Here is a 17,036-nt window from a genome sequence, read left to right as displayed (position 1 = left end):
AAAACAAACAAAACAGAACAAAATAAAATGGGGTTCTGGGGATAGAAAGAAAGATTGGTTTGAGACTCCCCTTTGGGATTGGGTTAGCCAGTCTCTGGGTTGTCCTCCTCCAGTTCAGTGTAATGTCATCAATGGAGTAGTTTGCTTGTTTGAGTTGAAAAGGAAAAGGAAGCGTATTGCAGCCATTATTTGCTTTTTTATTTTTTAATCGTTTTTGAGATGGAAGGTGTTACTATGTTGCCTAATGGGACCTCTGTTGTTGGTATTAATATTTACTATTGATATATCTTTTAGTTAAGCAGCGGTTAGTCCTAAACCAGCTGTCTACCCAATCACCCACCACACAGAGACTGGGATTTATTGAATTAACCTAGAGAACAATGCTGGGCAGTAGTTACTCCATCCTAAACCTCCAAGCCCACATAGTTTCAGATTTTACCCATTATACTTGCTTTTAGTCATATCTTAGGTCCGGCCCATGTCTCCACGTGGTTCCAAGACCTCAAGATACAAGTACCACTGCTGCACCACTCGGGGTGTCTTGCTGGGTAGGTCATTGTCATAGTTTGCATTCTTCACAGCTGGGTAGGATTGCTTTTTCTCTGTCACCAGCTTGCATAGCACCACCTAATTCTGTAGAGCCTTCTCAGGGAAAAGGCTTCCGAGTCCATTCCGGCATGCTTCCTCCAACTCCTGTGCCTAAGATTGTCGTGTCTTCAGCAGCTGATACTTACCTTTCAGTTCTGTGAAGCAACCAGTGATAATGGCAACAGCCTGCTTTGTTTTAGGGGATCTCTTGGACCCTATGACCACCAGTTTGAGGGTAGGTTTCCTTTGCCTGCACTGGAGTTGGGTTTTTTGTTTATTTGTTTGTTTGTTTGTTTTTTAATTATGTATGTGTGTATGTGGTGTGTGCACATGAGTCCTGGTGCCTTTGGAGGCTGGAAACATCAGATTTCCCTGGCGCTGGAGTTACAAACAGTTGTGAGCCTTCCATCTAGTGTGAGTGTTGCAACTGAAGTCAGGTCCTTTGCAAGAGCAGTACACGTGGTCTCAGGCACTAAGCCATGTCTCCAGTGTTGACACTAGAGTTTTTGTTAGATAGTATATAGCTTTTGCGGGAAGGGAAATTGTCACCTGGTGTTGTGTCCCTCCATTTAAACTGTGTGTGTATACTTTAATAAACACATATAGGCATTTTAAAGTAAGCTTATAAAATAATATCTTTCCGTGTGGCTTTTCAAATATCCTTAGTGTTATTTATGTCTCCCTCAGTATTTCCCTTCTTCCCCCATCCCCAGCTAGGTCTTTTCCCCTTTCAGAGCACCTGTGTCCTACTAACCAGAGTTGCTTCGCTATGGCTATGTATAATATTCCTTCCTTCCTTCCCCTCCCTCCCTTTCTCCCTCCCTTCCTTCCTTCTGTAGCTGAATAGAATTCCATTCTGCAAATGTACTACATTTTCAACTATCCTCTCATTGGTGAAGGACATCTAAGCTGCTTCCATTTTCTAGCTGTTGTGAATAGAACAGAAATGAACATGGCTGAGCAAGTATCTCTGTAGTAGGATATAAAGTCCCTTAAAAATTATTTTAGGCTTCTATTTTTATGGGCATGTACATACACATATATATCTATATCTATCTATCTATCTATCTATCTATCTATCTATCTATCTATCTATCTATCTATCTATATATTATGAGCTGGTTTTGTTTTGTTTGAGAGTCTAACTTTGCAGCCCAGGCTGTTCTGAAAACCACTATAAAAAAATAAGACTAGGCTTGAACTCAGGCTAATCTTCCATCTCAACCTCTCAAGTGCTGAGATTATAGGTATGAGCCACCATTCCAGGCGCTCAGTGCCATTTGAGAAACATTTAAACAGGCTTGCCTTACTGGATAGAGAGTCATACTTATGCAGCCAATGAATGTCAGAGATTCCATGTGCCTTTGAATCAGTTATTTGCTTGTGTTTCCTGGCCAGCTGCCATGCCCCAAACCTCGCTGACATTTTTGGAAATGTTAATAAAATACTGCTAATAAAAAGAAAATGAGTGAGAGTGTGTAGACGGATTGACAAATCCACCCAAAGCAACATAAAACACGTGTCCTCTTATGGGTCATGGGTGTGTGCTGTCAGCGCATCTAAAACTCAGGGTAATTAAGAGAAGCAATGATGAGCCAGCTTAGTGGTGCATGCCTGTGATCCCAGCATTCAGGGAGGCAGAGGCTGGCACATCTTTGTAAGTTCAAGACCAGCCTGGTTTACAGAGAAACACCTTGAAAACAAACAAAAAACCAACCAACCAAACAAACAAAAAAAGAGTTATTTAGGAGAGGCAGAAATGGTGGATCTGAACCAAAGAAAAACTGGCTGCTCTGAAGTTGTTAGAAGGAAAGGGGTTGGACTTGAAATGTTCTCCTAAACATAAGCACATTATTGGAGGAGATTGGTCTCACAGCATTGCCATCCATGGTGGAAATATGTTGCCCTGGCATTCTTATCCTATTTTAATGTCTGCTGCCTTGGGGGTGGCTACACCTAGCACCTAGGAAAAGTTCATGCACACATTCTTCCTCTTTGCATATGACACCCCCAGCCTTTCCAGACAGCATCTGTGTTGAAGTCTCTTCACTTCCTCTTCTCTTCACCAGTTTGTGCACAGAAGTGATCCTCACCTACCCCCTCCAGCTCCATGTGTCTTCCTCCTTGCCGAGCTGTCTCTCTGCCTTTCTGTTTCTCTCTTTCTCATTCCCTTCTCTTCTTTCCAGCTTTTGCATCAATTTCCCCATTCTTTTCTCCATTGGGTCTTCACTTTGATCTTGAGCAAAAAAAGAGACTGATTACAGTGGTACATTTAAGAGGAGGCCTTTAATAACAAGAAGGAGAGCTTTTGGTTTGTAAGGAAAGGTAGCTATTATGAAGAATGACTGGTTTCGACCCCCGAAGCCATATGGAATACCCAGTAATTCCTTAAAATATCCACAGAAGTTTTCACCAACCTTTCCATCACCAAATAATGCTGTTTTCCTGTAAGCATTGATATGAACTAAAAAAATTTAAGCTATTTGTAATGTTTTCATTTACATTATTGCAACAACATTGGTTTGCTAGGGTTTTTTTTTTTTTTCCCTATAAAAGATGTCAAGCATATAAAGGGGTCAAGTAGAGTGTTTGGTCTGGAAAGATAACCCACAATATGACACAGTTCCCTTTAAACAATACATCCAAAGTTCAAGTATTATCTGGCTTAAAAACAACTTTTTGGTGGTGGTGGTTTTCAAGTAAGTTGAAGATTAAGGCTGTCCCAGACCAAAGGTTACAGAGCTCTGAGAAGTGGTGTGTCCAGTTTCTTCAGATTTCCACACCTGTGCAGGTAGGGACGAGACCGTCTCCAGGTTGCCTGGAAAGGTGCTTGCACCAGAAGTCTGAGGTACTTCTTCTCAAGGTGAACTTACTTAAACTGCGCAAGAGCAAAGCATCAGTAAATTTTAAAATGTTTTTAATCAGCCTCTCAACAACTAAAATTGAAACATGAACTACTGTTATATTTATTTGGACTGTGACATTGTTAGAAAACATTCAGAAGTAAGATTAATTTTTTACTGTTTTCTTAAGACAGGGTTTCTCTGTGTAGCCTTGGCTTTCGTAGACCAGGCTGGCCTTGAACTCACAGTGGAGCCTCTGCCTCCTGAGTGCTGGGATTAAAGGCGTGGGCCACCACACCCGCCTGTGGGTAGGTTTTTAAATAAATATACTAGTCTTAATTATGTTCAAAGGTATGTAAGGTGTGTCTGTATTCATGTGACTTACAAAGGGAAGAAGAGGGTGTTAGATCTCCTGGAACTGAAATAACAGGTGGTTGTGACCCACATGACCTCAGCAGTGGGAACCAAACTCCAGTCCTCTGCATGAATAAAATGCTCTTAACCACTGAGCCATCTCATCAGTTTTTTGGGGGTGGTTTTTGGAGTCAGAATCTTACTATGTCTGTCTGTCTATCTGTCTGTCCATCCTTTCATCTTATTTCATATGGATCTTAATGAAGTCACTATTGGTTTTTTGTTGTTGTTGTTGTTTGCTTGTTTGCTTGTTTGCTTGCTTTCTTCCAAGACAGGGTTTCTCTGTGTCGCCTCGGCTGTCTTGGACTCAAACACATGCGTAATCTTGTTTCAAAAGACTAGTAGTATTTTGCCAGAACCTTGCCATGTGTTACTAGTTCCTTCAGGTTTGCTGTGACCCATATAATGCACAGACACTGTCAAAGAGGAAACATTTGTGTGGTTCCTGGTGTCAGAGATTCCGGACCGTCCTAGCAGAGGATGTGTGCTAGGAGCGTGGGTTAGACTGCCGTAGATGCCGGCAGGCAGGCCAGACAGCAGAGAGGGCAGCTGCAGCCGGAGGAGGCTATAACCTCCAAAGGCGCACCCCTTGTGAGCTATTTCATCAGCCAGGCCCCACATCCCACAGGCCCCACAGACTTGAGACTAGTCCCGCAAGCTGGCGACACTTCACCATGGCCTCCGTCCCCTTTCATGCTGTCACGTGCTCTAGCTACAGGTCGCTGTGAAGCCTTCCCTTGTCATACTGCAAATCAGGCCAAATGCTGAGTCACCGTTAGAGCATTAAGAGAAGCATTTGATTGGAATCTACATTATTCTGCTGACTGTGTACTTACTTGTTTCCTGATATGGCCATTGAATACACCAGCATAATTAAGTGAAAAAAACACCTTACCTTTCCCCATGATATCTGATGTTATCGTTGTGTATACAGTTTTTTCCTACTTAAAATTATGTAAGTTTGCTGTAAATTTGGAGAATGAAGTTGTTTATTGTTTACATAATTGTTCTTCCTTTTTGAATGGTATACTCAAGGCCAACTATTTCCTATCCTGAGGATCTTTGCAATTTTATTACTTATGGTCTCTGTATTTCACCTTTCAGAAAGTAAAGAGAAGGGAATTAGTGCTTGCCGGGGCCAGAGCAAGATGATTTTATTTAAAAGCCTTATGAGAGCTGGACTGATGGCTCATTGCTCAGAGCACTGGCTGATCTCTTCAGAGGACTTGGCTCTGACTCTCATCCCCTACATGGCAGCTCACAACTGCCTGTAACTACAGTTCCAGGGACTCCCAACACCTTCCTTTCACCTCTACTGGGCACCAGGCATGCAAATGCTGCACAGACATACATTCAGGCACCACACCCATACAGGTTTTTAAAAGACACATTTAAAAAATGTAAAGTTGCCGTAACTATGGGTTATTGGATGGGTTGGCTACTTTCATTAATAAATGGTGTGACACAGTGAGCACAGAAAGGCCTCAGAGGTGCTGCTATCACCGTGGGGTCAGAGCCCATCCCTGCGGATCTCTCCAGCTTTATTCCTTAGTTCCCTTGTGTCTGTTGACCAGGGGGTAGAAACTGACTCTCTCAGCAGGCACAGGCAGAATCAACCTACAGATAGCCCAGATAACCATCTGCTGATGAGGCAGTTGAGTGGGTGTGAAAATGGGCTCTGCATTTTCACTTCATTATTCTGAAATAGTTTTAATGTTTTAGTTTAGAAACTGGTGCCAGGTTTAAGGAACCTCTGACTGAAGATGCATTAGCTATATTATAATTTCTGGCTAATAGAAAAGGACTCAGAATTCAGTGTTTAAAAGCTCTTTGTTTGAAACCTTGAACCAACCTGGTTTGAATGTTATTTGCCAACCTTTCAGACTCCACTAATAACCAGTGCTCATTAAACTTGAAAACAACAATGAACACAGTTGTATTATGAAACTGCTCAGGTACCTGCATCACTTATATTAATCTTCACTTTGTCTTCTTTGGTTAGGGAGGCCATTAGTTTGGCAGATACTGAGACTCTAAGAAAAAAAAAAAGGTAAACATTTTAGGTTGAAAGTCTCTTGTACATTGATCTATATTCTAATAAGATTGCATTTCTGGGCAAAGAGGGTGCTGTGGTCTAACTGTCTCCCAAAGTTGTGTATAGAAAAGTCAGTCCTTAAGGCAATGGTGTTGGAAAGTGGGATCTTTTAAAGAGCTTGGATTGACCCTGTCCGTCCAGATTTGCTCTTTTAAAATGGTTTATGGGAGTAGATTGGTGCTCTTCTGCCCTGTGTGGATAAGGGTTGGACCCTTCTCATCCTGTCACTCTCTGCTGTATGGTAGCACAGCAAGAAGGCCCTTACCACACCAGAAACCGGCACCTTGATCGTGGACTCTAGCCTCCAGAGTGTGTTCAATTTCTGTTCTTTAAAATAGGCTCGATTTCAGATATTCTGTTATGACGGCACACATCAACTGGGAGAGATGAGGGGAAAGACGTGGAGAAAATGCTAATACTCGCAAAAGCTTGAAAAGATGTTACACTAAGTGGAAAGGATGGTTGTACTCTACCCTCGCTGTGAAAATGGTTTCGTTTAGATAACGTTCACAAGCCATTAAGTTTTATTCTCTCAAGCCACAATTCGGAGAGCCAAGTGTGCTGGTGCCTGTCTGTAATCACAACACCTGGGGAGCTGAGGCAGGAGAATCAGTTGTTCACATAGCAAGTTAGACCTTGTGCCACCTGAGACCTCTTCTCAAACAACCAAAAACAAAACAGCAAAAAAAGCCCACAGCCAGTGTCTTATTCACCAAGCTTGGTAGTCACCACCTCTACCTGGTTCTCACATTCATTGCTCTTAACCCCCTCTCCACAGCCACAGATTCGACTGTTCTGGGCATTTCACAAAAAGTTAAATCATACAATTTGCAGTGTTCTGTTACTGGCTTTCTTCACTTAGCACAGTGTGTTCAAGGTTCATCCATGTTGAAGCATGTGGTACTTAATTTTTATTGCTAAAAAATATTCTGTTGTGTAGGTACACTCACCATGTTTGGCTTATTCTGTCATCTGCTAAGGAACATTTGGGTGGCTGCCATTTTTTGACTCTCAGGAATAATGTTGCTGTGAATATTTATGAATAAATCCTGTGTGACCATATGTTTTCACTTTCCACAGACATATACCTAAGAGCAGAATTGCTGGACCATATGTAATTCTTGTTTAACTTTTTTGAAGAATTAACAAACTGTTTTCTAGAGTATCTGCTTGGCCTTATAGTTTTCTTGTTAGTGCATAATGTCTCAGAATTCTTTTTTTTTTATTTCACTTGTTATCATTGTGTGTATGTGTGCGCATGGCATGCCTGTGTGTGTGTGTGTGTGTGTGTGTGTGTGTGGTGTGTGTCACAGGATGCACAGTGTGCATGTGAAGGTTGGAGGACAACTTTGTGTTGTCATTTCTCTCTCCCTTTTATGAGCATTCCAGGGATGGAACTCAGGATGGCAGGCTTGTATGGCAAACAGTTTTCCCGCTGAGCTATCTTGCAGGCCACTTCTTTTGGAGTTCGTCACATATACTCAAACACTTGTTACACAACCTCCTGTTTTATTGGGTGTGAAGTGGCATTATGTTTTGTTTTGTTTTGTTTTGTTTTGTTTTTTAATTTTCAGGGCCCTAATAACTCAACGCTGTAATATCAAATTCTCATGTTCTGGTTCAGCCAGATACAAGTTTTTTGTTTGTTTGTTTGTTTTTTGGTGAAAGAAAGATTCTTATCCAGATTTGGGTCTCACCTAATTGTTCATCCTTAAAAAACACGGGTGACTTTATCCCTGGACTTCTGTGTACACTTTTCTGATTCCCACTTCAGTCTCTCTCCTTGCTCTGTCTTTTCTGTTTCTTCCTGGGTTAGTTTTGCTCGTTTGTTCTGTTGGCTTACGCATTTCTTCTGAGTTGCCTCCCTAGTTGGTATGCAGTTGCTTGTGGAGTCCTTTTAAAGCTGCAGTTACTTCTGTGAGCCTGGTAGTAAGGTCCCCTTTTCCAAGCCTGGTTTCAGTGACGACTCTTCTTTCTGCTCAGTGTAGGGCACCGATGACCCCCCCAGGACCAACTCTTTACTTCATTGTTTGTGATGTTTTTACCTTTCTTTCACTGATTTATGTTCTTTTTTTTTGTATTCTTCTATTTTTTAAAATTCTTTATTAATTACACTTTATTCACTTTGTATCCCCCCTGTGGTTCCCTCTGATTTATGTTCTTATATCTCCTTCCTTCCTTCCTTCCTTCCTTCCTTCCTTCCTTCCTTCCTTCCATTTATTTACTTTTGGTTTAATTTACTCTTGCATCTTCAGTTCCTTTCTCTTTTTCGTGAGATGGAGGTCTCAGACTAGTCTTGAACTCCTGAGCTCAAATGATCCTCTAGCCTTAGTCTCCTGAGTACCTGGGACTGCAGATGACTGATACTACTGGCTCTTTTCTAGTTTCTTCTTTTACTATTTTTTTTTTTTATTCTGTGTGTTTGAGTGTTTGCCTTCATGCGTCTATGCATATCAGGAGTGAGCCTGGCACACGGAGAGGTCAAAGAGGACATCAGGTTCCCCTGGAACTGGAGGTACAGATGAGCCGCCCTAGGAACTGAACCCAGGGAGGCCACAAATGCAGGAAGTGTCCTCAACTGCTGAGCCAGTCTCCATCGCCCTCCTGAAGGTGGGAGGTTGGGCTACTGATTCAAAATCTCTTTTTTAATATGGAATTTATGGCTACATATTTTACCCTGAATATGATATTAACTCATCACTGGGATTTGTTGCATGGTGATTTAAAATATTTTCCAGTTGTCTTTATGATTTCTTCTATAAATCATTGGTTGTGTGTCTTGTAAATGTACCTTTTTCCCCTTTTGGTATTACTTTCTGATTTAATAACACTGCTTTCTGAGAGCACACCTTGTATGGATTCTGGATTTTTAATTTTAGAAACCTTCTTATGTCCTAACATCTGGACTGCTCTGGAGAATGTCTGTGTGCTTGGATTCTGCTGCTGACAGGTGGATGTTTACAGTGTCTCCTCTGTCTAGTTGGATAAGGATGTCATTCAAGTCTTTCCTTGTTGATCCTCTGCCAGTTGCTCCCCTTCCTACTTGTAAGGTACTATTTTAATAGTTCATATTGATCTGACCATGAAAATTCATTATGAAGTTAAAAGGCTCAAATGCAAACTTAGCAATGCTTCAGTGAGATACTTTTTAAAATGTTACTTTTAGCCAGACAGTGGCACAGCCTTTAGTCCAAGCACTTAGAGGCAGAGGCGGATCTCTGAGTTCAAGGCCAGCCTGGTCTACAAAGCCAGTTCCAGGATAGCCAGGGTACACAGCGAAACTCTGTTTTGAAACAACAAATAAACAAATAAATTTTACTTTTAAATATTATAATTTGACTCTAAGTTCAGTTTGGTGCTGTTCATCAAGTCTGTGGTTATTTTATGTCTATACCGTGAGATTTGCTAGTAAAATACACTGGAAATGTTTTCAAACCCTGTTGATACCCACCTCAAATAAATTAACATTCTCATTTTGATCAACTTAACAATGTGAAGTATTGAAAAACACATTTGCTAATTTTTAGTTGAGATGACATTTTCAAAAAATAGGATCTTCATCCTAATCAACATTAGTTAATTGTTAAAATTTTCGTATTTGTGTTTCATTGTGACCTAGTTTGATTTGCATCTATGAGAATCCTCTGAAATGGATATTTTTGACTCTTTAATGGTAGAAAAGCTGTGTAAGATATGGCTGTTAGCAGCGACACAACTAATCAACATTGAGTATAGTAAATTCCTTTTCTTGGCCAAAACTGCCTGGACATTTCAAAGTTATGGATAATGTACTTGTAAAAATATATTTTTTTGCCAGGTGGTGGTGGCACACGCCTTTAGTTCCAGCACTTGGGAGGCAGAGGCAGGTGGATCTCTGTGAGTTTGAGGCCATCCTGGACTACAGAGTGAGTTCCAAGACGACCAAGGCTACACAGAAAGACTGTCTTGAAAAAAAAAATTTTAAAAAGGAAAAGAAAAACAATTTAATTAAATATTATATATATATATATAATTTGACTTTTCCTTGTATGACACAGTGTGTTCTTTATTTAAAATAGTGTTTTGACATTATAAAAATATTCACATTTTGATGTTATTTTTTAAAGCTGTACATGTGTGTCACATGATCTTTCAGCTACTACATTTTATCATATAAGTGATCATTTCAAAGGTCATTTGGCCCGTTGAAGGATGTGGAATCGCAAAATAGAGAAGAAATTCTATAGCTGGAAACATACAGTTACAATGAATGAGACAATAATTTAGGAGAAAGTATAGGTAACAAACAGCATCTATATAAGAGATTGCAATTGTGAGAAAATGTAGAGAAGATGAAGGAGGAGGTGGCTGTAGACATCTTTATGGGTCTTGGCAAAGAGGCTGTTACTCAAAAATGCATTCCCAAGCAATCTAAATCTGTTTCCATCTCTGGAAGGCAATGTCTGAGGGAGAAGCTGGTTGTTGACACATCCTCTTCCGTGGCGTGGTTACTACAGTAACTGAATTACATCGTTCCACTTAGATCATGTGCAGTACACTTGGCAGCGCTGAATGTCTAAAAGGAGCGAATATGATTATAACTCATCCTGACCTGTGAAAGAAGTGATGCTGTGAAAATGCTTGGCACGCTGAGGAAGAACTTGATGGTTCCTAAATGGTGCTGGACACAAACCTGCCTACCGTTGCATACTTTGTAACAGCCTCACCTAGATGATTTAGACAGCCTGCCTCATAGCAAGTGAGAATTTATTTTCTTTGGCTGTAAATAACCTAGTTTTTCCACCCCTCAAATTCTATGGTTATATTTAATTCATATAAAAAACTTGAAAGATTATTCTTTCAATAAAGATGGAAGTTTCTGTTGTTGTTTTCAGCATTCGCAGTTCCAACTAGTTCCAGCTACATGAATAAGATTCTTGATAGCATTATCTAAAGCCAAGCTCTGGTTTATTTGAAAACAAAGGGTTTCTTTGCAGTGTCATTTAGTTTGGCATGGCCATGAATCCAAGAATTATTCTACACGAACCAGAGAACAGTAATGTAGTTGTACTTAAATCCAGAGTTCCACGCAGCCATTCACCAGAAATGAATTGAGGGCAGCAGTTACTTCTAAATTTGCAAAAGCTCTAAAATGTACTGGTGGATCTGGTTGCAGAAATCAGAGTCAGTGGGAGTTTAAAAGTGTGGTTCAGATCATCCAAAGCTGACAGAAACTGCTGCTTTGGTTGTATTTGTTTGGGGTAAGGTGGTCGGCCAGTGATGACATACATTTTAGAATGTTTACCATTTTGAAAGATGCATTATGACAGAATTGATCACCATGTCTGATGGTCTTTACTTTTCAATGGATGTCTTCAAATAACAGTAGATGGAATCGTACATAGGTAGTATGTCTCATTTAAAAATTGTTGACGTCGTTAGAACCTTTTTATTTTTCTATGGAAAGAAACGGGTGTGGTAGCACATGCATGTAATCCTAGCCCTTGGGAGGCTGAGGCAGGAGAATTGCCAGCTTGGAGGGCACACTGAGCTTGGTGAGTGTAAGCTGCAAGGAAAGATCTTGTCTGAAAGAAAGAACAAGAATGCACTTAGCACATCAGAGATTTTCTGGGCACACCAGAAGGCAAGCCATCCAAGTTCTATGTGTGCTGTTTAAGCAGCTCAGGCTTTTTGAATTTTCTAGTTGTTTCTGCAGTTGTCATGCAATTGCATGTAGAGTCTTATTCAGGTTAGTCCAGTGCTCTACTGCTGCACTCTCATCCTAGCCCCTCTACTTGCTCTCTCACTCGCTCTTTCTCTCTCTCATTTTGAAGCAGGATGGCATGTAGCACAGGCTGACCTCAAACACAGTATGTAGCTGAATATGACTTTGAACTCCTGATTCTCCTGCCTATGCTTGGGAAGTACTGGGATTGTGGAGTTGAGATTATACAGATCACATGTAGTCTTAAAAGGATGGGGAAAATGGAAAACAAGTTGCAAAACATGAAGTAAGGAGTGGTGGCTGAGTCATTAGCACTTATTTCACAAGCGTGCGCAGGCGAAGAAGAACCTACCAGCCTGCAGCTCTCTTAAAAGGCCAGCTTTCCAAATCTCAATGAAAAGATGGCATATACTGTTGTTCAAGGAGATTGGTTCCAAGGCTTGTTTTATTGTTTTTATGATTTATTATTTTTTGTTTTATGTGTATGTGTGTCTGCATGTGAAGAGAGTTTTGGATCTTGGTAGCTGGAGTGACTGGTGGTGACTGGTCCAGTCCCGGTCTCAAGATTTCTTATGGCTACAAAAAGTGAAGAACTCAAGTCTTAGACATAAACTGGCATGGTATGTACATATATCCTTCTATGTGCTTTATTTACTTACGTATTACTGACCAGGTCTCAAGCGTTGCAGACTAGCCTAAACTCCCTGTCTTGTCAAGAATCACCTTCAGTTTCTGGTTATCTTATCTTTACCTTCCAAGTGCTTGGATTACACGCATGTACTACCACACACACCTCGCTTTATGAAGTGCCAGGGTTTGAACCAAGGGCCTTGTGTATGCTAGACAAGTGCTCCACAAACTGAGGTCTGTCCACAGCCCCTCGCACATACTTTAAATCATCTCTAGACTGTTTATAATATTTAATGCATTCACATGTGAAATAGTTATTTGACATTACATTATTTAGGGATTAATGGCAAGTATGTAAAGTCAGTAAATGTTTAATACAACCATTGATTCAACCATGATAGGTTGGACTACAGTCTGCAAATGAGATATTTATATATCTACATATGTTATATATCTATATATTATATATAACATATCTATATATTATATATAACATATATTATATAACATACATATCTACATATTATATATAACATATATATTATATATAACATAGAGATATATAACATAAAGATATTGATGTAGAAGACATTAATCAGAGGCTGCATCAGGACATGTCTATGTAGCACTTCGTTTGAAGGGACTCAGCATTGTGTTTGGAAGTACAGGAAATTCAGAGTGCAGTTTTAGAACTTCCTCAGGTGTTGTGCAAGAGGGGGTTTACGGGTTGGGGAGGAGGGATTGTGCACATGTGTGCTGGAGCGAAGCCTCAGCTCATGAGATAAACGTGTGCTCTTCCTCCGAGCTACTTCTCAGCCCTCTGGTTTCAACTTTGATGCTTCTCTGCATAATCAAAGAACAAGTCTCCTGGCGGCTCGCAATGGTTCGGTGAGTGAAGACACTTGCCACCAAGCTTGACAGCCTGAGTTTGATCCCTAGAACCTACATTGTGGAAGGAAAGACCCAACTCTTGAAAGCTGTCCTCAGATTCTCACATTTGCTAGGTTCTTATGAGTGGACACACACACACAAATAACTGCAATGTATTACATTTTTTAAAAGGAATGACTCTTTGGAATATGACACTTTAAAAGAAGCTTTATGTAGACATTGTTGTCATTATATGTAAACCCAAACTGTATTCTCTTTAATAGTCTATGCTGGAAGACACAAGTAGAGAGAATGTCATTGCAGGAGCTGCTAAGTATAACCACGGCGGGATGGCTCGTGACTCACACCCTATTTTTAGCACCTCTGAGAGGTTACCTTTAGCAGTCATTAAGAATGGAGGTATACGTTTGCCAAGGCTCTAGTTAAGTGATGGCCCACCCATGCCTGGGTAAGTTTATCCACCTGTATAACAGGCACAGCAGTGTGACACGCCGCACGGGGGTTGCCGTGTTTATGCTCAGCAACACTGGGAAAATGATGCTGTGACATGGCCAGTGGTCAGTAGGTTTCGATGTTCTCGATCTTCTGAGTGGTTCTTTGTGTGGATGTGGTTCTGCATGTAATGTGGGTGCCATTTCACATGCACATGAAAGCAAGAGGGCCCCTTGGGTGTTGTTTCTCAGGAACCGTCTGCCTTTGTGTGGAGGTGTGGGAGAGGTCTCTTCAGGCGTGGTTGTATGTATGGATGCATATGTGTGTGCAGGTACATGTAGGAGTCAGAGATCCACCTTGGACACTATTCCACAGGGGAGATCCACTTTTTAAAAACTTCTTTTGAGGTGAGGTCTCTCAGTAGGTCTTGATTAGGTGAGGCTGTGTGTCCAGCCAGCCCCAGAGACCCTGCCTGTCCACTCCCAATGCTGGAATTACAAGCATGTGTTAACCGAGACCAGATATGAGTAAATATGTAGCTGTCACCTTTTTATTATTTATTTTATTTTATTTATTTAGGAAGTATCTTGGAACTCAGCAAGTAGGCCAAGCTAGGCTTCCTCCTCAGTGCTGGGGCTGCAAGTGTGTACCACAATCCTAGGCTTTTAATTTTTGGTTTTTAAATAGGTTCTGGAAATTAAACTCAGGACCTCATGTTTTCTAGGTAAACAACCTACTGAAAGTTATCTTCCCAGCCTTGTCAGTGTGTGTGTGTGTGTGCGCGTTTGTGTGCGCATGCGTGCGTGGGCGCCTTTTGGGTATACAAGTTTGTACAAATGTATGGGAGCACACCTGTGTGGGAAGGCCCTGTTGACGCCGGGTGTCTTCCCTGGTCAGGCTCCACCTAATATATTTACACAGGGTCTCTTGCTGGGAACCCAGAGCTCACTGTCTGACCTAGCAGGCAGTACGAGTGCCCTACCCACTGAGCCATTTCCCTAGCCATTTCATCTAAATTTGAGGGCAGAAAAACTGTTAGACTTCAGGATTAAAGGTGCTGGTAAGTGCCCAAGGAGCCCACAGTAAGCACCCCTACCCTGAACTGTGGGACCAGGGCACCTTCTCAAGTTGTTGATTTTTGGGTTTTGTTTTTGTTTTTTCAAGACAGGGTTTCTCTGTGTAGCCTTGGCTACACTGAGTATCCTAGACTTGCTTTGTAGACCAGGCTGGCCTGGGACTCACATACCTCCACCTGTCTCTGCCACCTGAGTGCTGGGATTACAGGTGTGGGCTGCCATGCCTGGCTTCAAGGTTGTTTTGTTTTGTTTTGTTGTTTTGACGTTTAGTTTGCCACCCGTTGTCAGGAAGCACAATACAGGTTGAAGGATCAGCATGTGCAGAAGCCTGGGCCCCTCAAGAAGGTGAAAGGACGGTCCCTCCCCCTCTCTCTTATTTTTTTAAAGTATGTTTTCAGTTATAAGCATGTGCTGGTGGAGTCCAGAGGTGTTGGGTCCTCTGGAACTGGCCGTTGTGAGCTGTGCCATGTGGGTGTTGGGGACCAGACTCTGGTCCTCTTCAAGAACACCACCAGCTCCCTGCTGTTGAAACATCTGCCCTGGCTGGGTGCCAGGCACAAGGAAGTGCTCAGGGTATTTCTCCTGTGAGGGACACTTGTTTCTACCTCGCCCAAATCAACTCAGCCTTTACTTTTAGATGACAGAAATTCAAAAGAAGAACACGAACTCCAGTTGGTTTACCAATCCTTCAGCCTTATTTCTAGCGATGTGATATGTTTTACATTCAAAATGTAAATTTATGCAATTTTCATGCACATAAAATTCACAACTAAGTAAGTGATCATGGGATGACTGCTGAAGCTTGCTGGCAGCCTCCACCTTACACAACCTGGGCCTCACTGCTGATAAGGCAGGCTCCTCCATCTCCTTCCCTGCTGACATCTCTAGCCCTTACTGCAGCTTGAGCTTGGCCCTCGGTGCTCTGCCTTTAGCACCTTTCTGCTTTTGAGCCTATATGCATCTCCCCTTCGCCTGCACTGTCCATTTTCCCATTCACTGCCTCTCAAACATGATTGTATTTTGAAAGCTCTGTTCAGATACTTTCTATGATGTCTATAGTTTTCTTCCCATACATTTTACTCCTCCAGTTTTCTACCCTAGGTGTTTTTGGTTGTTTTTATAAATTTGTGACAGTCTTTTGCAGTGTTTTCCAAAATGCTGATCACAGTCCATTGGTAAGTCATGAAATCAATTTAGGAGTCCTGGCTCGTATTACAAAGCCCTGAATTAAATAGGCCCAGGTAGAAAAATGTCAAAATTTTCTGCATAAACAAAGGTGTAATCTCATTTCACGGTAGTTTCATCATGGGTCTCGGTCAAAACAGTTAAGAAACACTTGTAGCCTAGTGTGGACCAGCCCTTCAGATTACTGTGTCGGGACAGAGACTCATCCCTGTCCCTGTCTACTTCATATCTAGGGAGCTGCTTCATTCATTCCAAGGGCTCATTTTCTTTGAACTTGTATCTAAGTCCTTCTAAACACTGTTCTTGGTGGAGCTCTGTGAGTTCAAGCCCAGCCTGGGCTACAAAGCTAGTCCAGGACAACTAGGGCTACACAAAGAAACCTTGTCTCAGGAAGCCAAAAAAAAAAAAAAAAAAAAGGAGGGGTCTAAAAACGGTTCTAGGAGTGTCACACCATCCCCTGTATGGTCAAGTCTAGCCTCTTGAAGTCTTTCAGTTCTATTTCCCCCTGGGAAAGCTTCCCCCGGAATATCTATCTTCCAGGTCCTGGGTCCTATATGGGGCTCTGTCCTCATTTTGTCTGGAAACCCTCAGCTTCTGAACTCTGCTCCTTTGGTTCATTTAGTTATTCCGGGTCAGGTACATCATCTAATAGAAAGTATGCATGGGAAGTGAATTTTTTAAAAAAAGATTTATTCATTCGTTTGTTTATTCAATCATTTGTTCATTCATTATGTATACAGGGCACCAGATCTCATTATAGATGGTTGTGAGCCACCATGTGGTTGCTGGGAACCGAACTCCAGGACCTTTGGAAGAGCAGCTAGTGCTCTTAACCTCTGAGCCATCTCTCAGGCCCTAGGAAGTTTAATTTTTGTATGTTCACACTGGCAATAAAGTCCAGGTTTCATTCATGTTAGGCGAATACTCTGCTGCTGAGGTCTGCCCCTGGCTTCTTAGCTGTAGGTCACCTGAAAATGCTTATCTCCTGTCTTCACATTGAGTGGTAAGTCTGTCCGCTTACAGAACTCTAGTTGAAAATTCTTTCCCTCAGACTTTTAAAACCATTGCTCCATTGTTTGCTAGTTCCCACTGTTGCTATTAAGAGATCATACCATTTTTATTTCAACTTTTGCATGTGACTGGCTTCTTCCTCTGTGGAAACTTTTAAGCTCCCTTTG

At 41.5% G+C, this 17,036-nt stretch overlaps 1 protein-coding gene across 3 annotated transcripts in view; it reads left to right on the top strand.

The window, feature by feature from the left end:
- Sgk3 (serum/glucocorticoid regulated kinase family member 3) overlaps positions 1 to 17,036 on the top strand; it is a 93,209-nt gene that overhangs the window by 4,603 nt on the left and 71,570 nt on the right. The gene's annotated exons all lie outside the window — the stretch shown is intronic.

Source organism: Meriones unguiculatus, chromosome 6 (assembly GCF_030254825.1).
Source record: "Meriones unguiculatus strain TT.TT164.6M chromosome 6, Bangor_MerUng_6.1, whole genome shotgun sequence".
NCBI classification, from domain to species: Eukaryota; Metazoa; Chordata; class Mammalia; order Rodentia; family Muridae; genus Meriones; species Meriones unguiculatus.
Note: the sequence above shows the minus strand (reverse complement) of the source record. Positions and strands in the feature narration are given on the sequence as shown.